Source organism: Pholis gunnellus (assembly GCF_910591455.1).
Source record: "Pholis gunnellus genome assembly, chromosome: 22".
NCBI lineage: Eukaryota > Metazoa > Chordata > Actinopteri > Perciformes > Pholidae > Pholis > Pholis gunnellus.
This window is the reverse complement of record NC_136549.1, coordinates 2,236,506-2,249,479: the sequence shown is the minus strand read 5'-3', so window position 1 is coordinate 2,249,479 and position 12,974 is coordinate 2,236,506.

Below are 12,974 nucleotides of genomic sequence, written 5' to 3'. Positions count from 1 at the left end.
TATAATAAATGTCTTAAGTTAGTTGTTCCAAAGGTTTTATGGTTTATGGCTTACTTTTTAGACTTGCAGTTGTGACAAATTGCGAGCACTGGGAAATGTGAGATGGATCGGCTGGTCACCGATCGGTGCATCTCTAACCGAAATAACGCCGTAGCGAGTAGTATCACAACCTCTCCAGTAAAACGATTCCTGCTTTCATCCTTTTTGTACGCAAATCGAGACTAAATATGACTGCAGGGTTTTGCTCGCAGCCAATCACAGCAAGCGTTGGAAACTTAGACTGTACATAAGAAGTGGACTTAGTCATCGTGACGTCACTTATTGGTTTGTGGACTGACGTTTTGAAGCGCTGAGTTTGCGATTTCGCCGTCGCCATCTTGGATATAGTACTTTATTTATATCGGTATCGCTTTAAGGGGACTCGTATTGGTGCTGTTTTTAATCGATACCCAGCCCTACTGGTGTCTGTAACATCTGTACACAGTCAAGTTTGCAGCTTCTTCTTGTATTTGTCCATGTACGGTTCAACCGTACATGGACAAATACAAGAAGAAGTACAAGACGGTTCGTCCTCCAGACCTGAGAGACGAAAACAGAATCATCGTGATGTGGCGTTATTACACCACTCCAGTCAAATGTTAGGCCGGGTAGCTGTGGGGCAGACTTGCCTTTTGCTGACTGACGAGTCTGTGAGCAGCTTCGATGTCAGGACTCATGATACACTCTCTGTCCCAAGGACTGGAGAGACGTCTTTACCTTGCTGTCAGAGTGCTCTTTGTGACGGGGAGCTGAAGCCGTTATCTATGCTCTCTTCAAAGCCACCAGACTCCATTGATAAAATCAGTCATTTTACCTCTCAGAGCACAGGGTTTGCTGCTCTACCGCTGCCTCTACCGGTTAGTTAGTTTCTGTTATTGTGTGACTTTAGTGTTTTAAAGCGTTAGCTCTCATTCACGAAAGTCACTCAATAACACAAACAAACCAGCAACTCTTGTGTTCTGTGAGGTAAAATTACTTTTTGTTTTTGTTAATGTGGCTGCGTCTTGTGGCTTTGAAGAGAGCATCGATAACGGTGTGCACGCTATGTTGGCCAATCAAATGTAGCTAATATTGGATAGTTTTGGAATTCCTTTAACAAATTGACAATGCAGTAAAAAAAAAAACTTTTTCATCGCAGTGATGCTGGATTTAAAATGTAAGACAGATGACAACTACTCTGAAACATAACACTTCGACAAACTTTCGGTAGGTCTGACTTTCTTTGATCAGGGAGCGCAGCAGCTCGTAGACCCTCTCCAGAGGACTGGTGGTCTTCAGAGGACTCAGGAACTCCAGAGCCTGGCAGGCCGCCAGCAGCTCTATGGCCACCACTGTGAGACAGAGGTACAGTTTTATTTGCCAGAAGGCACACACTGCATTACACCGTGAGTGTGTTTGCGACTTGTCACCTTGCTCCACGTGCTCCACTGCTCTCAGAGCTTTGCGAGCAGCCCAGCCGCCCATAGACACGTAGTCCTCTGTGATCGTGCTGGGGGACGGATTCAACGGAGGACGGGTGGCACAGGGCCTCACAATTACTGTTAACACTTTTCCTAAGACACAATAGTTTAGTTTTTCGTTGGTACTACGCCACAAGCTCTGACTGTTGCTTTGTCAGGTGGATGTATTTAATGTGATGTATTAAAAAAGGTTCCTAATCGACTTTCCGTTGGTGTTATTTTTGTCCCGAGCAACACAAAACAAACAATTTGCGTCCGTTTACACGAGCTGCCACGATACGGGGCTGATCTGATGGGGTTTCTATTGTATTAGCATTTATTGTATCCGTATTAGTTTGTTGCACTTATTGTATTTGTATTAGTTTGTTTCTGCACTGTATGTTTGCTCTGGTTTATGCTCTTAGATGCTTGTGTAAACAAGGAGATGTACTTATGATTTCTGGGCCCCGTTCCTCGTACGTGGTTCAACTAAGTCGATCAAATGTCCTATTATCCAGCTTAAATTAACCTGATGATTGACATCAAGCTATCTAGGTTTCTCAAAGGCTGATCCGCGCTCAAACAATCTCGTTAATTCGAACCAGACTTCAGTAATCAGGATAATTGCGCGTGCCCGTCCTACTTCAAAAGGGGGAAGCGTCGATCACCGAAACCATGATTTTCTAACAGTACAACGGCAAATAAACGCAAAGAAAGAGCCTCTTTTTACTCTGCTGAGGAGCAGGAGATGATCATGAACACATACGAGGAATTCAAGACCATAATCATGGCGAAATCTAACGCTGCGAGGGCTAGACGAGAAGCATGGCAAAATATCACAGACAAGTTAAATGTGCAAGTGTTGGGAACATGTATAGGTTAATTTTAAGTGCCTCATCACCCCAATCAATCAGATGATATTTCTTTAAATGTGCTGCTGGCAGTAGGCTTAATGGAATGCATCATCCAATGAGATCTATAGCGAAAATAATTATATCAACTCTTTCAGAATAAGTAGATAAAAACAAGCCCAAAGAGTATCAAACTGATACGAATTAATAGATACTTATGAGGATATATGTACTGTATGCGCTTATGTATCATGTACTATATATATGTGTATATATAGGCTATGTGTAGATTACCATATAGAATAGGAGTTTGAATGTGTGTGCGAATCTGTGTATGGGTGGATCAGTGTGTATGTATTATTCATAATCAGAAATTCGATCAATTGAAGCAGTGAAAATGAATTGTGTGTAATTCTCTCTGTTCTTATCATGAGTCCACCTTAATCATGTTCTACAGTAATGATATCTATGGTGTACTAATAATACTGTCATATCATTATGAGTGCTTTCAACCATCATGTAGTTCAACCAGCCATCAAGAGGACACGGGAGCAAGTAAACACTAAGAACACACACATTATTCAGAATGGTGAGTCAATACAACATGTGCCATGGTGATGTAATGAACACATCCATCAGTTTCTTAAGCGCCAAATAAACTTTAGGAACAGCACGGCATGCAGCGGCTTTCCCGATGTTCTCCGCATCACCGACACTGTACAAACATGAACCATCGCTACACAGCGCGAGGCTCTGATACAGTCTGTGAGACAGTAGATGCTCGGCTGCAGCGAGTGGTGTTCAATGTCTGGCTCGAGAAGGTCTTTAAATAAATGATTCCTTGTCGGCAGAATCGATAGCGCTCGTACAGGAAGTCATCATGATGTGATAACGGATCTTGGCGATCTCGAAGAACTCTCTCCCTATAAAACGCTAATCTGACTAATATCCTCCTTCATCAATGGGATCTCTGAGGAAGGGAGCTGACACTTGTTTCCGGGGGAGTGGCAGCTTATCCAGCTGACTTAAGTTAGCCTGCTCTGGAGCAGGTTCAGGCTTATGGATGTGATGCTATGGTGATTTTGCCAAACTTGCTTCGTGGAACCGAGAAGCCTGACTTATGTAATCTCATCCTGAAAATTATCTGGCTAACTCAGTTAGCTTTGGATAAAAGCGTCTGCTAAATGACTGTAATGTAATGTTTCTGTGAGTTAACAGAAACCAGTGGCTGCCTGGACTGTAGGAAAAACACATTGTAAACACTTTTCCAAAGTTATACTAGTTTAGGTTTTTTAATTACATCTAATTAACTATAGAATGATTGAATTTAGTATAAAACGCAAAATCATCTGTAGAGTTTTTAAAAACGATGTAAAATCAGAGTGGGGATATTAGGGCGATTGTGGCTCAGTAGTGGAGCAGGTCGTCCTTTAATCAGAGGATCAGCGGTTCGATCCCCAGCTCCGCTAGTCCATGTCCATGTGTGGGCAAGACACCTAACTCCAAATTGCTCCCGTAGCTGTGCCTACGGTGTATGAATGTTAGATAGTCCTGATGGGCAGGTGGCACCTTGCATGGTTGCCCCTGTCATCCGTGTATGAATGGGTGAATGATGACATATAGTGTTAAAGTGCTTTGAGTGGTCAGAAGACTATACAAGTACAGTCCATTTACCATTTACCATCTTGAGAGACGACGTCTCCTCTAAATACATACACACAGACACACATCTAAGGGGGTGGCAGTGCAGTGTGCGATCATGAAGCCGGAGTTCAAGCCACCATCTTGGATGAGGAAGCCAGGCAGTTCACTGAGGGCTGGGTTCACCAGCCTCGCCACCCTTCTCTCGCTCATACTGGTCAGCTCGTGCACCCCTATGGCCAGGTAGTCCAGGGCCTGAGACGGCAAAGGTCACAGTCAATCCAAGACATCTACTAAAGACATAAAATGCCAAAGTGGAAGAGGTTGGCATTTTTTCTGATGTCCAGTTTAAAGTTTCTGAGAATACACTTGGTGTCCTGCCAAAGCTGCCAGCAGGGTCTGAAACATTGCCAGACAAAGACAGAATTTATTAAGCTGCTGACTCTCCAGCGTGTCCTCTGCCAACCCAAACACACACCGGGAGGAGGCTGAGAGATAGCAGAGAATCCTGGATCCTGACAGTAAATCAAGCAGAGGTCTTATTTGTTGTTGTACAGTGACTTTACCTTGGCTGGATACTGTCCATGGAAATTCCCACCAGATGTCATCTCCTCGGTTTCTCCAAATACCAGCTGGAGATGAGTTAAGCGTTCATAAAGCACCAGTCAGTTGTTTAGGGGACACTACCACCTTGTGTACAACAACTTCTGTAACATGGCAGAGGAGGACAATGTGTCAGGAGTGTCAGGAAGAAAACAATTTTAACGTAAATATTCTACTCTTAATAATCAACACTTGCTGTAATCTGACTTCTGACTGTCATTATTGTTTACAAATTAAAAGTCATTTTGTTAAATCCAGCACATTTTTATGTGATTTTCTGGTTCATAATGCACGCTGTCCTGCCTCCTCGTCTGTCGTCTTGTCTTCTTCTTGTTTCTTCCTCGTGTCGCTTTCTTTCATCTCTCTAAAAGACAAATGGCAGACAAAGAAGGTCATAGTCGACAAACACCTTCAACAGCCAGAGGAACGATCCATCTGAACATGATAAGATAGATCAAAATGTGTTCTTATCTTTTTTTAGTGAGAGGGTTCACAATGTATGCTGTCTCCTGTCCTCGTCTCCTCTGGACTCCTCTCCTCTTCTCTCTCTGAAAGACAAACTGCAGATAAGGGTGATAACACTTGCTACAGACACTTGTATTTAAACGTTGCTACTTCACCATGAACACTGTTAGATTGTCAGTAAAGAACTACTTAGCCATTTGTTAACTCTTTTCTTCTCTGTCCACAGCTGGTTAGCAGAGAGAGAAGCACTGCTGGAGTTAATGTCTTCTCTGGCCTCTGTCTCGTTTGTTCCTGTCTTCTCCTGCTTCTTCTATCAGCCTGTTGTTCCTCGTTGACCTGCCTGTCTTTGGTGGATCAGTAGTGTTGTTGGCTCTGACTCTGCTCCTGCAGCTGTAGTAGTAGGTCTTCTCATTCTAGCTCCAACTGAAGTCTTGAACTTGTGATGCTAGTGATGAGTCCCACTTAACGGTATTTAAAAATATCCATTTTAACTGCTAACGATGTTCAAGGCTGCAGGAGGACAGGTGTCTGTCCCAACACATACTGGGCAGTCTGGTGGGGTAAACCCTGGACATGGATCAGGGTGAAACTTAGAGTTCCCAAAAAAAAAGTTTGGTTTGGAGAGCACTCCTATCTCAAGAGATCCTCATAGTTCCCTCGTAGTTAATATCGGACACACCAAGAAATAAAGAAAGGTACAGGATGCACCAAAAACACTGACCCATGTACCGTGATGACACAAACTATCTACAAATGTACAATAATACTCCCTCAGTCAACCATATTCTTCATATGGGGCATATTCTCAAGGGCCCCATTGCAAGATGCTACCAGGGGAAGCCCTCAGGGGTCAAATATCCAGCTCCTGAATCTGCCAGATGTTTAATCCACAAGGGGCCGACCAAAAGCCGCAGAAGGTCAAATGTCCATCACAGTCTCAAACGTTTCTTTGGTGGAGACTAGCTGCTGCTGGCCTCCTCCTATGTGTCCTTCCTCTTCTCCTGTCTCGGAGTCTTTGCATAGTGTGCCGAACTTTTGATGAACTGACAGAGGACCGACATGAGAATGTGTCCATCAGCACTGTAGTTGGTCACTCTCCAGCGGTTGATCAGCTTGGTGCTCTCAGAGCGGTAGACGGTGGAGATGACTCTGGTGACGACACTGCCGTCCAACTCCACGTCCCGGACACAGTTCCTGCGGTCGGCCCTCAGGGCCCCGAGCTCTGCCCGATCTGGAAGAACCGGAGTCAGCATGTTTGGAGGAGAGGAGCTCGAGCCTGTAGCCGGCACCATCACTGCCAGTTCATCCGTCAGAGGAGACGTGGTGGTGTTCTCCATTCGGCTCATGTCAGGAAAGGGGTTTGCTGTCTGGATCGAACGGAAATATCCTTTGACTGAAATGAAAGGGAAGTCCTTGGAACCTGTGACCTGTGACCTGTGACCTGTGAGGCTGTGGTACAGACTGAGGAGTTGTTCATGGAGTCAATGTTGGTACCGCTCAGTGGACGGTTCGTCAAGTTTGTAAGAACCAATTGAAGAACTGGTCCTGCCCTCGGCAGCCCAACTAAATGGAAAGAGGAACGTTAGTCATGACCTGATCGCACTAATTAAAGCCTGAACATTTATGACTTTTTTTAAGACATTTTCCACTTCACATGTGCACATTTAGAAAAGGTAATAATCTGTAACAGTTTTACATCGAAATAACAGGTTTAAGCTAGTTCAACAACATGAACTAACTCTAATGATGTCATTATATGGTATTATATTATATCACGTCATGTTATTCCTCCTTTATTAACTATAAAGAGGCATAATTCTCACATATGGTCTAATATTTTACCATAAAGCTCACCCAGCACACGGTCGATGCCAATGCTCAGCAGGTGTTTCTCGCGGCGTAAACCAGCGGAGGCCATTTCTTTTGACACTTGCACAGCTTGTTCCTGAAGATTTCCACAGTTCAGAGGCTGTTTTATTAATCAGGTGTATTTTCTGAATTCAGCACTTTGTTTCTGAGTTGGAGTCACTTTCCAACAGTTCAGTTCCTCAGGTCAGCCATCCAGTGTAGAATGAAATGAGAAATGCGGCTCAACGTCATTCCTCATCACCATGACATCCACTAACACATTAAAAAATATATATATTTTTATTCTTTTATTTAATGCGAACAGTTGCCCAATTATATTTCAGGTATTGTATTTATTGATTAACACAATTTGATAAACGGATAAGTATGTGAAGTGAGTCATCATTTTTCAAGCAGAAATGTCAAACTGGTTCCGGCTTCACAAACGGGTGCATTTTCTCCTTCTCTCTGTTATAGACACTCTGAACTGAAGATCATTATTTGTTTTTGTTTTTTACATAAACAATAAGAAATTTGAAAACGGAACCTTGGTTCTCAGAGAATTTGTCGTGGGCACTTTTTCACTATTCTTTTAGTAGGCCTAAATAGACAATCATTGACATATCGAACAATAATCAGCCGATTAATTGATGAAAATAAAAAAAACAGGTTGCGTTTAGTGGAGTTAACATCTTGTTATTATCCTATTATCTCCTTTTCATCTCACAAATGGTTTATTTCATCTCTGTTCTATTACAGGTTTAGTAAATAAAAATCTAATGTGATATATTATGTTTCGTAGGTTGATTTCTACTGTGACACTGCAGAGAACTCTTATGCAAAGAACAATGATGAGCGTTCAATCAGGAGAGACTTGTTTTAGAGTTTAACAATGATTTATTACACATGCCTCAAATATGAAAAGTGCAAAGTCTTTGGTGATTGGACTCCATCATGAAGTACTATCACCGAGGGTAAGGATACTGAGGTCCAATAGGCCTAATCCCCCCTGGAGTCCAGACACTGGTGGTGGTGGTGAAGGGAGTTGCTGCAATCTGATGATGAATCAGGAGCCTGACTGTGATGCTGACTGGAGGTGACTGGGGTGGAGGAGGGTCGCGTCTGCTTAACGCTGAAATGACAACTGACAGCAGCAGAGAGAACACTTTTAAAGTTGACAGCAACGATGTGATTGGCTTAAGGAAGCTGTGTGCAGAATCTGGTTGGTTACTTAAAAGTGCACGCCCCCCAATCAGCTGATAGAGTAATTACAAGGAGAATAGAGACAGAGATTAGGAGTGAGTGTCTTCCTGAGTGAACTTGCGCTTGAGCTTCATTTAGTTCACTTTTAGAAATCCAGTTGTTTGATCTTTCTCACCAAGATTACAGAATCAGAGAGATAAGAGCAGTTAAGACACTACATTACACACAAAATGATCAAAGCATCTGAAAATCTGCTAATGTGAAAATCACAGTCCAGAAATGAACTAATTATTACCCAGCAATTTATCAAAAACTAAAAATTAAATTGCAAACAATTTGTTAAAAGTATTCATTTTTTTCTACTTGAAAAGTAGAAAAAAATTGGAAATTTCTACGCTGACGTTAAAACACAAGTAACTGCCGAGTCAAGCATGCTAAAATAACCTGTAATGACAATGAATTGCGCACATTTTTTTATGAAAGTGTTAGCATCAAGATAGTTATTTTTTAATTTTTCAGTTTGTGCTGCAACAAGTGATTGATTACTTGGTCAACAGAAAATGATAATAGATAAATATTCTATGTAGCAAATATTTTGATAATTGACTAATTATTTCAATCATTTTTCATGCCTGCTAGGAGCATGAAGTGAAAAGCCATTTCTCAGTTTGTTCGTATTCCGAATCATCCAATGAAATATAAGACATAGTCATCATAAATCCTTAGAGGGTGTAGTGTATATATAATACTTCAGTACAGCTTATTTCTCCTTTATTCTGTAATGCTCAGTTCATACGTCATTAAGACAGTTGAATGATTACAGAGGTGTGGGTAATAAAACACTGTGCATTGACAATACACCCTTACAATGTGGGTTTATTGAATGAATGTTCATTGTGTGGCTTTTTAAGCACTTCCGTATTAAAAAACTGGCACGTCTGATATATTGGAGAGCTTTCAAAAACAATCTGCCTTTCAGATCAGAGTTATAAAGGTCAATGACCAAACCCTCCTGGCTACACATTAGCACGAAAGGGCTTTACTGCGCAGATAGACAACATTCCAACTGGCTACATGTGAAAGCAAATAATGCGAATACTTAAAAATGTTTTGAACCCTGCAGATAGGCCCAATCCCAATGCCCCCCCCCCCCCCAAAGGCCTTAAACCCTGAACCCTTATGTACTTACTGACGTCAGCTGGTAAATGGTTGAGTGTGAGTTTATTCCCTGGTTTGAATGTCTTCCAGGCTCTTTCCTCACATCATGAGCAAAGAGTAAATAATCTATTTTACAAATAATCTTTGATTTCATGTGTTTTTACGTTCCATCTTTAAACCTTCATGTTTCTGTGTAAATTAGATATGACAGGCTGAACACACATATGCTGTGCTCTTTGTTTACCTTTTTTTTATGTCTCCACACGTCCACTGGTAACTCTGTGTGCACCCTGTTTAACATCGCATTGCAATGAATTGAGGGTAATTCCCTTGGGCAAAGTCTGCATCTAATGCTGACCTACGGGAAAGGTTCATAAAGGGCTCAAAATGTCTGCGAGAGACTCAAACACTGTGATTTGACAGTGGGACAGAACTAAACCCTCACGGACTCTACAGCAGCTCGCCTCAAAGGGATTGGGATTGGGCCGTAGACAGCATTCTTTTTTTTTGTTACATATAACGATTTTTTGTTTTGTATTTTATCTTAGTAAATAAATGTTTTTTCATGAATTTCATCAAGTGACTTTTTAATTAAAATTTTAATTAAAATGTTTCTTATTTGCATTTTATTTGTTAACAGCCTGTAAAAGGCACTCTTTATATTGGGGCAGCTCTTTCGTCACATGGGAGTGTTGAAGAAAATAAGGCAATCAACATCCTGAGTTACTGTTTTTTATTTGATTCAAGCTGCGACGGAGATTCAGAATACAGTGCTGTGGGTGGTAACCACCTTACATACAAAACCTGGAAGTCAAGTAAAGAGAACAAAGCTTCCAGTAAACCAGCGAGGGACAAAGTGACGTATCACACGGAGATTGTATCACTGTGATAAAATGAATCTCTTGTGAGGTAAGACATGAAACACTTCAACTAAGTTTATTTGAATTCGAATTTTATAATGAAAACTAAATGTTGCCAGTAACCATTCCAATATACTGTACAGTACATATGTGACATTTTGAGGTACTTGTATTATACTTCTACTTCTCCATTACTACTTTGTACTCCATCACATTTACTCGACTGTAGTTACTGGATACTTTCTCGATAGCATAAAGTTAAAAACATATGATCAGTCTATAAAAGGCAAGTAAACGTGCAAAAGTATCAGTGTCATGATATACTTCAAGTACCTAAAGTAGAAGTACGCATTGTGCAGAAGAATTATATATTACTGTTATATTTTCCAAAGGTCAATACTGCAGTATCTGAAAGCTGAACTAAACTGAACTTCACCGTCTGTTTGTTCTTGGTACATTCCTGTAGTAACAGTTTAACAGGACATTTCAGTGCAAACACTGAACAGTCTTTTCACAAGATTTGGGACTTTCAAAGGAATTATATATATATATATATATATATATATATATATGTACTGTATATATACTGTATATATGTGTATGTATATACTGTATGTATATATATCAGGCAATGAGATTATGCACTGGTGCCTTTAAAACGACTGCATTACAGGTGGAATTGGGAGAAATGCCACTCGAAATGAGAAGAACTCAGTTAGCATTGAGTTATGGGGCTAATCTATAGGGCCACAATAACGAGCACACAACACAGGGAACTTTAAAACCTTGCTGGGAAAAAGAGAGGAGGGAGACAAGAGACAAAAAAAGCAACAGAACTTAACATAGCTGAAATAAATGCCAGTCCAACAGTTCCATTGGCAGCGATAGCACCGTGGATACTTCATGATGCAACATAAGACTTTGCATAAAGAAAAACACATGTAGAGGGGTTATTTCCACTTGCATGCAATGCAGGCACACATCGACAGTCACCACAGTTATGTCCGGGTTTACACAGACCCGTTCAAGAGTTCAGCAAACAAGGTAGGAGTAGCATTTATTGTTCCAGAATGTAATGTCAAAATAGGTCAAATGATCACTGAGGGACTATCAGTGTACACAGGGGAAATGCTGGCAATAATGTTAGCACTACAGTGGACAGAGGACACAAGACCGTTGAGGGCAATCATTTGATCAGACTCAAGTTCATCATTAGCCAGTTTACAGAGCAGCCATTCAGACAGTAGACCAGACATCCTTATAGAAACACGACAAACATACAGAATTCAAATGACGGGTCTGACAGTCGCGCTCCTATGGGAGCTGGCACATATTGGTGTCAAAGGGAATGAAATGGGAGATAAAGCTGCAAAAGATTCCGCAGGAAATAGCTGCACTAATGTTGCTGTCAGCTTCAGTGAATCATAGACCCAAAGCATTATTTAACAGAGGTCGAAAGGAAAGGCGGCGGAAGCAAATGGAAGAAGAAAAGGACGATTGTTTTACCGACTTCAGAGTAAACGAGGAAAATGGGCGAAGTGAAATCATAACTTTATCATGATGTGTTCATATGTAATCTCGTAAAATGTAATGTTGGTGAGAAACTTGACTAAATCCAGTTGTATGAAGGAGATGTTTCCACAACAACATAGATATTAGAGATGAATTATGAGCTATTTGACTTCCTAACACTAGCTCTAGGCAGCGTATAATACATCATTAAAATTGCTAATGACATTTGTTTAATTCAAACTGAAAAGGTGTACAGCCTAGCTGCGTAACCGATACCCCCTCCCAGTGTGAGTGAAGCGCTGGAAGGCAGCTTGTTTCTGGCCCCAACACCCCTAATTTAAATACCAATCTAACCCCTATTGTTTCCTAATACACCTCAGCTAATGTATAAACATTATTAACCAACACTGCAACATCAAATATGATACATTAGCAGAGCTTCAAAATCAATTTGAGCCAACCAAGTTAGTAAATCACAGCAATGATGAACAACACCATCTTAACCTTACCTAGTAACAGGAATGTCATTCAGATCACATGTCTAATAAATGTACTACTGTCAGCCTATCCCAGGGGAAGAGCACCCTTACCTTGAGGAGACTACGAGGGCCCCTGAGGAGACTAGCAACACTGGACTTTGGTTGGAATGCACAAAATACAAACCAGCTTTATTTGGTTTTTACAAAAAGTAAGGTAAAAGCTTACAGAAATGAATAATAAAAAATGATGTAAAAGATAATACAGAATGTCTAATGTACCAAGCTCACAAAGAACCAAGTTTCCCAAAGAGCAAAAAACCTCCAGAAGCCCCGATCCTTTGTAGTCTCCTCTGATATATACACTTCTCTTTGGTGCTTCCTGCCACCGCCGGGTCCATACAAGGTAGATAACAGAACATTCTTAAATCATTGGACGAAACAGTTTTCATAGTCTGCTAGCCCCCCCCCCCCCCACCACCTTTTTGTGAAAGTGTCTGTCTAGCTCTCATTGAACAGGATGTCTCCCTAACAAACACTATACTTTGAGTTTCTGATTTTCCAACCTTTCTCCTCTGCTGACTGTCAATCATCAGGTCAGAGGGAGTTCAAATCAAAGTTCACTTATTTCATTAGCTTTATCATTCAGTATATTATAAGCACATTTGATTACATTTTGATAAATGATGAAAAACACACATTAAAGCTAATCATCATTGAACCGTCCCTAAACAATATGAGATTACATGTAACGAGTATATCAAGTGAAAGTAAAACTTGTTAAAAGAGGATAAACCATATGCATAGAAAGGTAAGTAACAGCTTAAGATAGGACCCCCTGTCTGGCTAGAGGTCACAGGAGCCATGTTTCATATATGC